Source organism: Cnephaeus nilssonii, assembly GCF_951640355.1.
Source record: "Cnephaeus nilssonii genome assembly, chromosome: 4".
In the NCBI taxonomy this organism is placed as follows: domain Eukaryota; kingdom Metazoa; phylum Chordata; class Mammalia; order Chiroptera; family Vespertilionidae; genus Cnephaeus; species Cnephaeus nilssonii.
The window spans coordinates 15,368,576-15,385,671 of NC_137075.1; the positions used below are offsets into that span (position 1 = coordinate 15,368,576).

General features: G+C 40.7%; 1 protein-coding gene across 2 annotated transcripts in view; it reads right to left on the reverse strand.

The window, feature by feature from the left end:
• The window catches only part of MPP7 (MAGUK p55 scaffold protein 7), a 351,927-nt gene that overhangs the window by 269,029 nt on the left and 65,802 nt on the right, over positions 1 to 17,096 (reverse strand). The window lies entirely within an intron of this gene.

The window sequence follows — 17,096 nt, forward strand, 5'->3', positions numbered from 1 at the left end:
TTTCAATAACTATTTTAACTAATGTTTATCCCAAATTAAATAGTATAAAGGTACACTATATAGTAGCTAAGAGCAATTACTCTAGAGTTTGGGCTAATCTCTAATCCTGTGAGCTCTGTGATCTAGGACAAGTTATTTAATCTTATTAAGTCTTAAACTCCTTGTAGGCAAATGAAGATATCAGCAATTTAAAATTATTTGATAATTAAATATGATAGGGCACAGAACACAGCAACTGGCACATAGCAAGCAAATAAAAAATGCTGGCTATTATGACTGGAGTTGTCTAATTCAGGTAATAAGATTCTAAAATGTAAACATAAAAGAAAGAAGCAAGATTAAAATGTACATTGTCCTGACACCTAGAAGGAGACCATGTGTTTTAAATTTAGACCACTGCTGCCTAATAACGGAAAATACATTGCATTTACATTTTTTAGAAATCAGAAGAACTAAACAATGTGTTAAAGTTCTTTTTTAATGGATTTTCCCCAGTACTTTTAAATTCGGTAATTTAAAAGTCCATTTTAACATATATTATTAAAAAAACAACAGACACTGTAAACACCCAAAAACTGCCTCACTTCAATTCTAACGCTTTTAAATTGATGATTCATATTACAGAATAATAAATGAGCTTGCCAAATTTCACTGGAAAAAATACAAACTGTAAAATTCTATTAAAGCTTTTTAAATTAGCTTTTTAATTATCAAAGTGAATGTTCGTAGGAAAAAAATCACCATCAAACAGACTACGTTAGACCAGACTGACTATCTGGTGCAATGACTTGAATTTTGTTTGCTCTTATTACAAAGGTTGACAGAGTCAAAGTATGCAAATAAATCCACATGGAGAGGAGTGTTAATTACAAATCAGGGCAATTATTTTAAATACCAAATAAAAATATAAATCACTAAGCTAAAAATAAAAATAAGAGAGAAAAAGCAAAGTTTCATTAATGGCCATCACTGAAGCTGTTTCCCCCAATAATTAAAAGGCAACTCTGCTTTGCTTTTTATAAATTATTCTAACAATCAGGATAAAAATTCAACTACATAAAAACGTTCCTAAATGCAAACACAAAGAGAGTAAAAAACAGACCATACAAAATTTAAAGAATGCATTTAATTATTCTACTTTTGTTTTGCTGCTGAGAAAAAAAGAGGAGATGGTTAGAATTTGTAAAGTATATGCACACACATTTCTACAATTAGGGCAATATATATGTATGTATGTGGGTAGGCAGTTATTATATGTGTGTCTGTAACTTAAGCTCTTTATGCCATGAGAAAATTTCTAATTTGTATGGTACAAATTGCTTAACTACAGAAATACATATACCATGCAAATTACCACTTCCTTCACGCCTTAAAAAACTTACAATGTTTCACTTTTATAAACCACCATATATACCATAAAATACCATATAATAAGCAAACATGCTTATATCAAACAAACCGACTATTAATACTAAAAGGCATACTATGACAACCTTACATTCCACATCAAAATAACCTTCTGAGTTGATACTGCTGCTGTACATATATCCCATATGTGAAAAGCCTTAGCATTTCTCACTTTATTTCATAGTGAACACTCAAGGTTAAATTTTTCCAAAGTTACATTATTTAAGAAATATATGCTACCAAGTAATTATCTTCTCATAACATATGTAAGTATAATAAGAAATAGTTTGATATAATTCCACTACTAAAATGCTCAATATTTTATAAAACAAAGCAGAGTTGCTGGGTTTAACTTTCAAATTGAGCTAATCATGTAATTGTTGTTTTTTGCTAAATTTATTGAAAATGCATTGGAATTTGTCAGAACCCAGCCATAATTATCACTGACTGTTGTATGGAATCAATTTTCTACAACGCAAAAATACCAGCTGTTATAGTATGTCCTGAGAGGGATTACGGAATATTCTTAAATTGAAGTTCAATCCATCTTTCCATAAAAAAGAGAGAGCCAGGAACATAGCGGTATAAAGTGCACCTGAAGCATTTACAATACCCAACAGAACTATTACAACCTTCCTTTAAAAAGGCTTATTTTTGAAATTTCATTATTCCAGTTGTACCTTGCTTCTATATATCACACTGTATCAAGTTCTTCTGGCGTCTATCATGTGGAAACAGTGAAATATGTGAATGTCTACAAGCTTACAATGTCCGATTTCTACGGGCTATGGGTAACCCCCGGGCTGCTGTGGCACTCATGACATCTAGTGGTCAGTCACAGGAGTGCAAGTGTTTGCAGCAAAGTTTTCTGAGTTTTCAGTAAAGCAAAAATTATCTTAATTGCACCCAGTGAAATAGTCATCAGGAAAAAAAAAAAATTAAATAGGCATACACACACTATTAAAGAAGCACACTCTCTGCTTGAGTGTCTCCTCTACCTGCAATACTCACTATACAACACAACACTACCTCATTTCTGACACCAGAATGTGGTTTTTAAACATCCAGCAATTCTGGATCATCAGCCATTGCCCTAAAATTCAACTCAATTCTGTCATTTTCTACCCGGAAATGGTATCAGATGCCACAGGTTACAGACTCAGTCATACAGGATTGCTCTTCCCCCTTCCCATGTCAATGCAAAGTCCAGGTTGTCACCTATGCTTCTAATCCAGGGGTGGGGAACTGTTTTTCTGCCAAGGGCTATTTGGATATTTATACCATCACTGGCTTAATATAATTCACTTAAAATAAATTTATGTTGCTATGAAAAAAGCTCCTGTGGTTGCCTTGGCAGGGCCAGATCAAATGATGTCACTGGCCTAACATGGCCCGGGAGCCGGACGTTACCCACCCCTATATCAATTAACAATAAATGAGAGGTGCCCGAAACCCCTTCCATCCTTGGGGTTGATTACTTCACTAGAATCATTCAAAGAACTCAGGATAACATTTACTTAATAGATGACCACTTTGTTATAAAGAACACACTCAGGCACAGCCAGAGAGAGGACAAGATCCTTCGAGCAAGGTATTTGGGAAGAGGCCCTCTCTCTCTCTCTGCACCTCCATACTTTCACAAACCCAGAAGCTCTCTGAACGCTGTCCCTGTGCAACTTTATGGAGACTTCATTACGTAAGTGTCACTGATTAATCATTGGCCATTGGCAATTGATTCAACCTCCAGCTCCTCCCCAGTGGGAGTGGGACTGAAAGTTCCAACCTTCTAATCAAGGTTGATTCCCTGGCAATCAGCCTCCATCCTTAGAGGCTTCCCATGAGCCACCTCAGTAACATAAACCGGGGTGTAGTTGAACAAGCCACCTTTATCACTTTTACCACTTAGGGTATTCCAAGCAAATAAGAGGAAGAACATACATATATTTCTTACTTTAAATCACTATATTACACACATCTACAAAGTTAATGCAGATGAACAAGAAATCAAGTACTAGACCTCATTTCCAAACATATTTATTCCAAACATATGAAAACACTTAATTAAGTCATCATAAATATTTAATAATTATATTAACACTAGAGGCCCGGTGCACGAAATTCGTGCACGGGGGTGGGGTGGGGGGGCGTAGTGTGTCCCTCAGCCCAGCCTGTACCCTCTCCAATCTGGGACCCCTCGAGGAATATCTGACTGCCCGTTTAGGCCCGATCCAGGTAGGATCGGGCCTAAACGGGCAGTCGGACATCCCTCTCATAATCCAGGACTGCTGGCTCCAAACTGCTCGCCTGCCTGCCTTCCTGATTGCCCCTAACCGCTTCTGCCTGCCAGCCTGATCACCCCCTAACCACTCCCCTGCCAGCCTGATTGATGCCTAACTGCTCCCCTGCCAGCCTGGTCACCCCTAACTGCCCTCCCCTGCAGGCCTGGTCACCCCTAACTGCCCTCCCCTGCAGGCCTGGTGCCCCCCAACTGCTCTCCCCTGCAGGCCTGGGTCCCCCCCAACTGCCCTTGCCTGCAGGTCCGGTCACCCTCAACTTCCCTCCTCTGCCAGCCTGGTCACCTCTAACTGCCCTCCCCTGAAGGCTTGATCGCCTCCAACTGCCCTCCCTTGCAGGCATGGTCCCTCCCAGCTGCCCTCCCCTGCTGACCTGATCGCCCACAACTGCCCTCCCTTGCAGGTCTGGTCCCTCCCAACTGTCCTCCCCTGCTGGCCATCTTGTGGCGGCCATCTTGTGTCCACATGGGGGCAGCCATCTTGTGTTGGAGTGATGGTCAATCTGCATATTACTCTTTTATTAGATAGGATTCTATTGTCTCAAGAGACCATAACTATACCTAGTAATCCAACTGTAGATTTGTCCACCATACACAAATACTCTAAGGTGACACTTTCAAAATGCAGTAGAGCAAAGATAACACCAACAAGAATGAACTTTTTTACAAATCTAATATCAAATATTTTAAGGTCAATTTTTATAAATCTAATATCAAAGATTTTTTAAAAAATGAACAGATTTGTTGATTATATTAGCAAGAAGCAAACCAGTATGTTAACATTATTCAAATCTTCATAAATGATAACTGTAAGAAAATAAAGGAGGCAACATAAAGCTAAGTGGCATAAATCTGCTCATACCAACAATTATCAAAGTGTGATCTGCAGACCCCAGGGGACTCCAAGACCCTCCCAAAGGGTTTCATGAGGCCAAATTATTTTAATTAGAATATGTTTAACCTTAGTAGCATGTTACTATATTAGTGCATTAATTAATAGTGGTTAGCATATTGACAATACTTTATTATTTTTTATTAAATTTATTGGGATGACATTGGTTAATAGGGTCATATAGGTTTCAAGTGTACATGCCCATGATAATCTATACATTGCATTGTGTGCTCACCACCCAAAGTCAAATCTTCCATCAACATATATTTGGCACCCTTTACTACCTTGTACCCCCTTCCCTCTGGTAGCCACTATACTGTTGTCTGTACCTTGTTTGCAGGCTCGATCCCCAGTCCTTCTCAGGACTGCTTTGGCTATTCAGGGTCTTTTGTGGTTCCATACAAATGATGACTTTTTTGTTAAGTTTCTTTAAAAAATGATATTTGAATTTTTATGGGGATTGCATTAAATCTGTGTATTGCTTTGGGTAATATGGCCATTTAAATTTTGTTGTTGTTGTTAATTCTCATCAGAGGATATTTTTCCATTGATTTTTAGAGAGAGTGGGAGGGGGAGAGACAGAAAGAGAGAAACACTGATGTGAGAGAGATACAGCAATTGGTTGCCTCCCACATGCTCCACGACCAGGACTGGGGCTCGAGCCTGCAAACAAGGTACAAGGCCCTTGACCAAAATCAAACCCAAGACACTTCAGCCCACTGGCCAATGCTCTATCCACTGGTTAGGGTGTAATATGGCCATTTTAATTACATTGATTCTTTTAATCCATGAACACAGAATATCTTGCCATTCAATGTCTTATTAAATCTCTATTAATAATGCTTTATAATTTTCAGTTAATAGGTCTTTCACATCCTTTGTTAAGTTTATTCCTAGGTATTTTATGCATTTGGTTGCAATTACAAAAGAAATGTTTTTTTCATTTATTTTTCTGAAGTATCATTGTTGTTATATAGGAAAGCAGTGGATTTCTGTACATTGATTTTGTATCCTGCAACTTTACTAATTTGCCTGTTGTTTCTAATAGTTTTATGGTGGAGTCTTTAAGGTTTTCTATATATAAAATCATGTCATCTGCAAAAAAGTGACATATGTATTTCATCCTTCCCAATCTTGATGCTTTTTATTTCTTTCTTTTGCCTTATTGCTCTGGCTGAAACTTCCAACACTATCCTATCTAATAATAGAGTAACATGTAAATTACCATCACTCCGCTATGCCCACGATTAGGCGGCGGGAGGCTGGGGGGCGGGACTTGGGGTGGCCTCTCCGGCCATTGAGAGGCACGGATCCACTGCCACTGAGGGGGGCTACCCTGCTGTTGAGAGGCGCAGGGGGTGGGACTCCCGCCCCCTGCACCTCTCAACGGCCAGATCCGCGGCCGCTGAGGGGGCCTGCCGCGGACACCCAGCTGCGCCTCTCAACAGCAAGGTAGCCAGGTGTCCGCAGCAGCCCCCCTCAGAGGCCGTTGAGAGGTGCAGGGAGCGGGACTCTCAACAGCAGGGTAGCCCCCCTCAGCGGCCGCGGACCATCAAAAGTGGCGGAGCTGGGTGCCTGTCTGCTCTGGCACCAGGCCTTTCAGAAGCCTCCACCGAGCCGGAGGCTTCTGAAAGGCCTGGTGCACCAGCGGACAGGCACCCAGCTCCACTGCGAAAAGCAAAAGCGTGTAGGGGACCCTACACGTGCATGATTCAATCATGCACTGGGCCTCTAGTGTTGAATAAGAGTGATGAGAGTGGACATCCTTGTCTTGTTCCTGATCTTAGAGGAAAAGCTTTCAGTTTTTCACCAATGAGTATGATATTAGCTGAGAGTTTGTTGTGTATGGCCTTTATTATGTTGAGGTACTTTCCTTCTATTTTATAGTATTTTAATCATAAATGGATGTTGTATCTTATCAAATGTTTTTCTGCATCTATTGGTAAGATAGTATGACTTTTATCTGTTGTTTTGTTAATGTGGTGTGTTATATTGATCGATTCGTGTATGTTGAACCATCCTTGTGCCCCTGAAATAAACCCCACTTGATGGTAATGTGCTTTTGTATTCATTTGTTAGTATTTTGTTTAGGAATTTTGCATCTGTACTCATCAGAGATACTGATCTGTAGTTTTGTGTGTGTGTGTGTTTTAGCCTTGCCAGGTTTTAGTATCAGAGTTATATTGGTCTCATAATGTGTTAGGAAGTATTTCCTCCTCTTCAATTTTTTTGGAAGACTTTGAGAAGGATAGGTATCAAATCTTCTTTGAATGTTTGTAGAATTCACTGGTGAAGTCATCTGGTCCTGGATTTATTTTTTGGGAGATTTTTTATGGCTATTTCAATTTCCTCACTGTTTATCAGTCTATTTAGCTTTTCCAATTCTTCATGATTTAGTCTAGGAAGGTTAAAAATTTCTAGGAACTTATCCATTTATTCTAGGTTTGAATTTAGTGGCATGTAGTCCTTCATTGTATTCTAGTTTGATACCTTGTATATCTGTGATGTCTGTGGAGCCTTTTTTTAATTTCTGATTTTGTTTATATGGGTCTTTTCTCTTTTTTCCTTAGTGAGTCTATCAAGGGATTTGTTATTTTATTAATCTTTTTAAAGAACCAGCTCTTTGTTGTATTAATTTTTTATAGAGTCATTTTGTTCTCCATTTCATTCAATTTGCTATAATTTTTATTTCCCTTCTGCTGACTTTGGATTGCTTTTGTTCTTCTTTTTCTAGTTCTTGAAGATGTAATGTTAGGCTGTTTACTTGGGATTGCTTGTTTCTTGAATTAGTCCTGTAATGATATAAACTTCCCTCTTATTACTGCTTTCCCCGCATCACACACATTTTAGTATGTTGTACTGTCATTCGCCTTTGTCTCTATACATCTTTTGATCTTACCTTTTATTTTCTGACCCAATCATTTTTAGTAGTTTGTTTAATCTGCACATATTTGTGGGTTTCTTTACTTCCTTTTTGCAGTTGATTTCTAATTTCAAAGCATCGTGGTCAGAGAATATGCTTAGTATAATTTCAATTTTCTTGAACTTGTTGATGCTAGTTTTGTGACCCAACATATGGTCAATTTTTGAAAATGTTCATGTGCACTGGAGAAGAATGTATAATCTGATGTTGAGGATTAAAAGCTCTGTAAATGTTAATTATGTCCATTTGATCTGTGTCATTTAAGGCCAGTATTTCTTTATTGATTTTCTGTTTGGGTGGCTGTCTAGAACTACCAATGGAGTATTAAGGTCCACAACGATGACTGATTTTTTTTTTTTTGTCAGTTTCTCCCTTTAGTTCTGTGGGTATTTGCTTTATATATTTTGGTGCTCCCTGATATTAAGAAGTATTATGTCTTCTTTATGTAGTGTCTCTTTATCGTTAGAAAATGTCCATCTTTGTCTCTTGTTGTCTTTATCTTAAATCTGTTTTGTCAGATATAAGTATGGCTGTGCCTGCTTTTCTGTGGATGTTATTACTCGGAGAATCATTTTCCACTCTTTTACTCTGAAACTACATTTGTCTTTACAACTTAGATGTGTCTCTTGTAGGCAGCATATGGTTGGGTTTTGTGTTTTTTATCCACTCTGCTACTCTGTGCCTCTTTATTGGTGAATTCAACTCATTTACATTTAGGGTAATTATTGGTGTATGAGAATTTCCTATAGCCATTTTATTTTTTGTTTTCTGGTAGCTCTGTGCCTCCATTAGTTATTTTCCTTGTGTTTCTGAATGTTGTTTTTGTTTGGTGGTACTCCATACTTCTTTCCTGTTTCCTCTTTTTTAAAGCTATGTATCTTAGTTGGGGTTCCTTGTGTGTGGCTACCATTAGGTTTATGAAAAACAAAGTTTCATATATACAGTAATCCTTTTTCCTTTGAATGCATCTGATCTCCATCCTCCTTTGCAAATTCAGACCTCTACTCCTCCCCTTGCATGCTTTTATTGTCACAGATTATCCCTGTTTATGCTGTAAGCTTGTTGGTGATTTCACTAGTAGATTTGTGACCTTTTATTCATTGTTTCAGATAGAATAACTCCCTTGAATATTTCTTACAATGGAGGTTTTCTGGTGATAAAATCCCTCAACTTCTGTTATGTCTGGGAAAGTCTTTATTTCCACTTCAGATTTAAAAAATAGTTTTGTGGATATATTATTCACTAGAAGCCTGGTGCACAATATTCGTGCACGGGGGTGTGTGCCCCTCAGCCCAGCCTGCACCCTCTCCAATCTGGAACCCCTCAAGGGATGTCTGACTGCCCATTTAGGCCCGATCCTGTTAGGACAGTTGGACATCCCTCTCACAATCCAGGACTGCTGGCTCCAAACTGCTCGCCTGCCTGCCTTCCTGATTGCCCCTAACCGCTTCTGCCTGCCAGCCTGATCACCCCCTAACCACTCCCCTGCCAGCCTGATTAATGCCTAACTGCTCCCCTGCCAGCCTGATTGCCCCTAACTGCCCTCCCCTGCAGGCCTGGTCACCCCTAACTGCCCTCCCCTGCAGGCCTGGACCCCACCAAATCCCTTCCCTGCATGCCTGGTCCCCCCCAACTGCTCTCCCCTGCAGGCTTGGGTCTCCCCCCTCCCCAAACTGCCCTTCCCTGCAGGCCTGGTCGCTCCCAACTTCCCTCCTCTGCTGGCATGGTCACCCCTAACTGCCCTCCCCTACAGGCTTGATCACCCCCAACTGCCCTCCCTTGCAGGCCTGGTCCCTCCCAACTGCCCTTCCCTACTGACCTGATCACCCACAACTGCCCTCACTTGCAGGCCTGGTCCCTCCCAAGTGCCCTCCCCTGCTGGCCATCTTGTGGTCACCATCTTGTGTCCACATGGGGGCAGCCATCTTGTGTGTTGGAGTGACAGTCAATTTGCATATTACTCTTTTATTAGATAGGATGGCTAGTAATTTCTCTCTTTCAGACGTTTGAATTTTTGGTTCCTTTCTCTTCTGGCTTGTAGAATTTCTGCTGAGAAGTTGGATGATATGCTGATGAATTTTGCTTCTTTTCCCTGGCTACTTTGAGAATATTTGCTTCTTTTCCCTGGCTGCTTTGAGAATATTTGCTTTGTCATTAATTTTTTGTTGTTGTTGTTAATCCTCACCTAAGGATATTTTTTTCATTGATTTTTTGTCCAGCTGCCAAAGAGCCAGGCAAAGACTGACAAATGCCTTGAAGTTCTCCTCCTCTGTGATGACCCTGACTTTATTCTTCTTGTAGATATTTCATATGTGCATGACTGGTCCTGTCAGCTGGGTGGCCAACTTGAGTTCAGCAGAACTGTCTCCCTTCTTAGGATCTGAGGGCTTCCTTGGGAAAAATATGAGCTTGGAGCACAGTACTCCTTCAACTGTTGTAGGCTGGACTTGTTGCACCTCCTCTGATTCATGGAGATCCCAATGGTCCAAGCCATCTTTTTGTGGATGCCAGGCACCCTTAACTCCTCCAAGCGGAAACTGATACCAGCTTTCACTTTGCTGTAGTACCTGACAGTGGAACATCACAATATGGGTCGGATGGATCTGGAGGTAGATTGCGAGGCACTTTGGCTTGCTGGGCCTTGCTTCTGCGGATGTTTCATGCCAGCTAGGTAAACCACATGGCAATGTGCCCGAGCCAGTCCTTGTGGAAGGATCATGCCATGTGGGCTGGTGGCTATGGATGCTGCCTATGAGCCTTCTCCAAAGGGGAAGGCCACCAGAAAGATGGACTGACTCTTGAGCAGTGGCACATTGGTGTGTCGAAAACATTTTTAAAACATGCAATACCTGACTACTTAGTCAGAAACACTGACTTCTTTTCCCTAGGTTGTCAAATTAAAAATTGGCAACAGCCAACACAACATAGCTATCCAGTGAATAAAAATTATACCTCTTTTTTTGTCAGATGGGCAAAAAATGTATATTTTTGGTGTGCTGCAGAATTTCAGTAACTAGTTGATGTGCGATGAGATAAAAAAGGTTGAAAATCACTGCTCTTGAGTATAAAGCTTTTGAATACTGTGTGATAAAAAGAGCAATACAGAGAAAGTGATGCTGCTATAAATGAAGTAATTGCTGTCTCAAAGAAAAGCCAGTGTGCAAGGGTTTTTGTAAACTCAGTCATTTTTCATGGAACACCATTTTTACTTGAAACCAACAACTAAAAGACAAACTCTATTCAGGCTATTCAGATTAATAAAGCTTGAGAATTTGGCAAACATTTTCTTGAAAATGAATGAAGTTTGGGACTTCAAAAAAACTGACAGTGTGTGTTGGTAATGATGAAACAAGCTTTCAAGCAAAAATGAATTTTATAAAACTTGCATCTAGAAGGTGTCTTTGCTTTGTAAGCTACCACGTGAACCAAGAAATGCAAACATGCTGGAACCCCGTTCCACTTTGCATACTTCCACTGGCCTCCCAAAGGCTCTTCTGAGAACAGTGGTGAAATTAATAAATGTGGTTCTTGGCATACTATAACAACACTAGAGGCCCTGTGCATGAAATTCGTGCATGGGGGGTGTGGGGGGGCAGTCCTTCAGCCCTGCTTGCACCCTCTCACAATCCGGGACCGCTGGCTCCTATCCACTTGCCTGCCAGCCTGCTTGATTGTCCCTCACCACTCTGCTTGCCTACCTCATCACCCCTAACCATTCGCCTGCCTGCCTGATCACCGCTAACTGCCTCTGCCTGCCTGATCACCCCAACTGCTCACCTGCCTGCCTGATTGCCCCTAACTTCCTCTGTCTGCCTGCCTGATCACCCCTCATATTACACCAGGCGTCCTCAAACTACGGCCCGAGGGCCACATGCGGGTGTTTTTGCCATTTTGTTTTTTTACTTCAAAATAAGATATGTGCAGTGTGCATAAGAATTTGTTCATAGTTTTTTTTTTAAACTATAGTCCGGCCCTCCAACGGTCTGAGGGAAAGTGAACTGGCCCCGTTTAAAAAGTTTGAGGACCCCTGTATTACACTTTTATTATTATAGATAGTTGCCTTGCTCTAAGCTGTAAGGACCTGGTTGTCATAGAAATAGAAAAGTTTTAATTTTTACTCTTGATTATGGCAATTAACTAACACAGATGGCCACCAAAAAGGTGACTTACCAAAGGTGTATAGCAAACGGTGCTGTTAAGTGCTCTTTCGTGAAAACATGCAAGTCGTGCATTGTATCTGCCTGGGTACATGAAAGAGTGAAGTTTCTGTCTGTCTTTGCAATCATATGAGCGAATTGTGTGAGACCCCAGCCCAGTCTGGTTTGGTGCTCACAGAATAATAGAGCTCTTTTTTTTTTCCTTTGCTCCATTGGTGGAGATTTCCTAGAAGTTTCAGGATATCCTCCTTTTAATTTTTCCTCGACACTCTGACTTTACTTATGTCTCTCACCTTTGCTTTCCCTCCATGCCCCACCCACACAGTAACTTGCTCCAGGCTCACTTTGCTCGAGTGTCTAGGACAGTGGTCGGCAAACTCATTAGTCAACAGAGCCAAATATCAACAGTACAATGATTGAAATTTCTTTTGAGAGCCAAATTTTTTAAACTTAAACTTCTTCTAACACCACTTCTTCAAAATAGACTCGCCCAGGCCGTGGTATTTTGTGGAAGAGCCACACTCAAGGGGCCAAAGAGCCGCATGTGGCTCGCGAGCCGCAGTTTGCCGACCACGGGTCTAGGAGATCACACAATGCGTCCGCCACCAGAACCACAATTTCCAGCATTCCTGGTGCTCCCCGCGCTCTCGGCATCCGCTTCCGGTCCAGGGGCCGCAGAAACCGAAAGGACTGGGGACTCCAGCCACCCACGACCCCCCCACTCCCCGGCGGGGCTAAAATGACTGGGAACTCCAGCAGTGGGCAAGCAGCGCAGCCGGACCGGCGGGTCCGGGGACTCCAGCGGCAGGGCTGAAAGGACCGGGGACCCTGGAGGGGCTGAGGAGACTGGGCGCTGCCATCTTGTGGCTATGGGTGCTGCCATCTTTGTGACGGTGTGAGAGCCAATTTGCACATTCCCTCTTTATTAGATAGGATTTGGTTAGTAAACTAGTATTTCAAAATTATTAATGCATCATGCAAAATTTCCAATGCATGAAAATCATGCATGAATAAAAGATTCATTCAAAGTACAAAATAAACCAATGGATGTTAAAGCTCCAATATGATAAATTTATTGATATACAGTATATTCAGATTCCACATTTCCATTTTGGTGTTGTATCAAAGAATTTCCACAATTAACTGAACCGGCCACTTACTATACAATATTTCTCCTTTTTCCAACTACAGATCTGTCTGAGGTTGGATTTCTTCATTTCCTTCAACCAAAACATATAGCAACAAATTGAAAGTATACAGCGATATAAGAATATGACTGTCTTCAATTAAGCCAGACATTAGAGAAATTGCCAACTCACTAATTTTTTTTTTGTTTTAGGGAAAAAATGTTATTTTTCATAAAAATGTTATTTATGTTAACATGTCACAGTTTAATAGGGTTATTTTTAAATTAATTGATATAATTTTTAACTTCACAGTTTTCATATTCAATACCATTATAATGCACATGAACAAAATTCTTTAGAGTCGTCCGTAATTTTTAAGAGTACATAAAGGTCCAGAGACCCCGAAAGTTGAGAACTATTCTATGCCAGGGGTGGGCAAACATTTTCTGCAAAAGGCAGATAGTAAACATTTTAGGCTTTGTGGTCCATGTGGACTCTGTCTCAATAGAGACAATACATAACTGAGTCTGTATAACTGTGTTATCCTAATACTTTATTTCCAGAAACAGGTAGAGGGCCAGGTATGCCGACCACTATTCTATACCATTACACCTTATCAGATAGTGATTTAGATCTAAAACTGGTATATTTTCCAGGAACATTTTTACTGGTTATATTTAAACTAGAGGCCTGATGCACGAAATTCGTGCAAGGGGCTCGGCCCTTGCAGCTGTGGCGGCTGCCTCAGCCCTCGTAGCCATGGCGCCCAGCTTCATATAGAAGGTCATCCAGATGGTTGTTCCACTGTTCAGCCATCTGGTCTAATTAGCATATTACGCTTTTATTATTATAGATATTCAAGGAAAGTTTTAAAATTTTTCAATTTTTATTACCAGAAATGTATGCAAAACTATATGTAATTTTAAACTACGCAGTCCCTAATCATAGACAATATCAAATTTCAATTTTGTCTAGTCCAAGAACCTTAGAGTCTGTCACTACACATAGAAAATGAAAAATAAGCTTATACCTGGCAACATGTTAGGGCTCTCTAGTTAAGATAACCAAACATAAAAATATCCCAGCTTTCAAAAAAAAAAAAAGAAAATATCATAAGTGATGAAAACATCCCACATTTTACAAACTCAACAGGGTTCAATTATTGTGTAATATAAAACTCACTTACCTCCTTTCCACAAATGGAAATGAAAATACCAAAGCAATGGAAAAGAAGAATCCCATTGAAAGAATCCTATAAAACTTGAAAGACTTAAAAGAGGCAATAAGAGAAAGCTGCTTTGTAATCTCCGTGTTGAGACACGCATGCTTTAAGGTTGCTAGAAATGTCTGCAAGGAGCCCTAGCCCATTTGCCCAAAAGCACAGTAACCATGAGTGCATCAGGGCTTACCCTGGTCAGGGCTCTCTGTGGGAAAGCACACAATGTCACAGGCCCTCAGTCACTCAATTGCCCTTTGTCTGGAAGCACAGGTGTAATGAATGAACTGGCATTCACCAACAATGGCCTCATTCCAGACTATTCAAACAACCTACAATTAATGCACGGGACCCCAGTGATTTTTCTCAGATGGTCCTCAAGCAAAACCAGCAACATCTAGTTCTGGAAACATCCCCACCTTCTCACTGTGGGCCACTTCTTGGATGATGACCTCTTTATAATTATGTTTATTTTCTACCACCCACTACTATACAGTCTTGGGTAGTCTTCAAAATTGCACCATTTACCATCAATGACCCACTTTGTTGTTGTTGTTGTTGTGTTGCTGTATTTTAGCTCTTTCCTCTAATTTTTGGGGCAGGGGAGAATAACTTCATTACATTTTCTTTGACTAACTCTCAATTCCAGATCCACCCCATCATTCCACCAGCATTCCCTTAAGTCCTCTCTATTGGAAAAATAACAATCTTGTAATCCTTTTTCTTTTTAATCCTTACTGTTTATTGATTTTAGAGAGAGAAGAACGAAAAAAAGGGAAAAGAAGGTGGAGGGGGAAAAGAAAGGAAGGACAGAGGGAGAGAAAAAGGAGGGAGAAAGACAATGAGGTGAGAGAGAAACATCAATCGGTTGCCTCCCCTGCATACCCCAACCGGTATCGACCCACAACCTAGGTATGTGACCTGACTGGGAATCAAACCCACAACCCTTTTGGTGGGTTTGTGTACAGGATGACACTCCAACTAACTGAAGTACCCGGCTGGGGCTGTAATCATGTTTGATAATTAAGATACAACAATGTAATTTTTTATTTTTATTGGGCTTACTTCTCCCACTATATTTTCTTGAGGATGAAACCCATATCACCATATGTCCCAAAAAACAACATACTAGCGTCTACTCAGAAGTAATTCTATATGTGACCAACTCCACCTTCCAAGAGCTCTTTCCCTTCAAGGTCAGAGTGACCTCATTGCTTCACTTATGGGGAGACAGCCAGGCTAATGAAAAGAGCACACATTTGGAAAGACAGACCAGCTCTGCCTTACTGACTCCATGATCTTAGCCAGGCTTTTTAATGAAATGAGATTAAATGCAATGACATAAGTAAAACAGCTAACCTAGAGTAGCCAACCAACAGATGACAGTTTTATTAAAACTTTTCAACCTCATTTTCATCACTCTCTACTTCTCACTTCCTCTAATCTTGCACATTTTTAACAGGTCCTATATTGAAAAGAACACAGGCTTTGGTGGGAGACAGACCAGTCTCCTTATTCTATCACTTACATGCACAACTTATAAGGTATGAGACCTTGGGAAACCAAATAAAATAACATTTATTTCCAAGACTCAACATGCATTGTTTCATTTACAATCATTATTATCATCATTTTACGGATGAGGAATCTGAATTTTAAGCAACTTGCCCTAAGCCCACAGTTGGAAGGGATTCTAATATCAGCATGTAAGAATCTAATGCCTACACTACTAACCACACTACACAATGCTAACTCTTAATACTATTATTTAAGCTTTCTCATTCAGTTTTCTCAGGTATCAAATGGAAATAATACCTATGACTCGTGTACTTCTTGTGATGGAAACAACATATCTAAAGCATTGGGAACACACCAGATGCTCAAATATTAGCTCCTCCTTCTCATAACATTTCCCTTAATATCCTTTTTTATTGTATCCTGTTATTTACAAATAAGAAACCTACTCATTTCATATCCATACCCTCTAGCTTGCACATTAACCACATGCCTTCTCAGTTTTCAGCCTTCAATCCACTGATTTTTTTTAGCAGTTAAGACTAGACCACATCTACAAAATCCATGCCCTATAAAAGCTACAGATATTTCCAAAACCTATGGTCACATCTTGCAAGGCGGCCAAGGATATTGTTTCCCTATGTTCTATACAGTTATAGTAAACTAGAGGCCCGATGCACAAAATTCATGCAGCGGGAGGGGGTTTCCTCAGCCCAGCCTGTGCCCTCACAATCCAGGACCCCTGGTTCCAACTGCCCACCTGCTCACTCCTAACTGCCCACCTGCTCGCTCCTTACCGCTTGGTTTGCTGCTTCTTATCACCCGCCTACTCGCTCCTTACTGCTTGGCTCACCACTCCTTACCGCCTGCCTGCTTGCTCCTTACCGCTTGGCTAACTGCTGCTTAGCACTGCCTTGGAGGCAGGAGAGGCTCCCACCACCACTGCTGCGCTCGCCAGCTGTGAGCCCGGCTTCTGGATAAGCGGTGCTCCCTCTGTGGGAGCGCACTGACCACCAGGGGACAGCTCCTGCATTGAGCATCTTCCCCCTAGTGGTCAGTGTGCATCATAGTGACCGGTCATTCTGGTCGTTCCACCTTAACAGTCACTTAGGCTTTTACTATATAGACTAGAGGCCCAGTGCACGAAATTAGTACACTGGCAGGGTCCCTAGCAGCAGCAGGCTGGGTACTCCCTCCCTTCCCCTGGTCACCTGCCAACGCTGCTGCCAGCCAGGCCTTCCCTCCCTTCCCCTGGCCGGCCCCGCCCCCTGATCGAACTCCCAATCAACTCCTGGTCAAGGGGACAATTTGCATACTATACTTTTATTATATAGGATTATGGAGTATGTAAGAAACTCAAGAACATAATTCAAACTTACTGAATCTTTCTTATAAACAAAATGTCACAGAATCAACCTTAAATCATAGTAATTTCAAAATGTCATGAGAAGCCTAAAATTAAATCAGCCAATAAAGAAAATCTTATTAAAAATATGTATCACTTTTTACTCAAATTAACATGCATACAAATAAAATGTTTATTAAAAAGCTAAATTTAACATACTA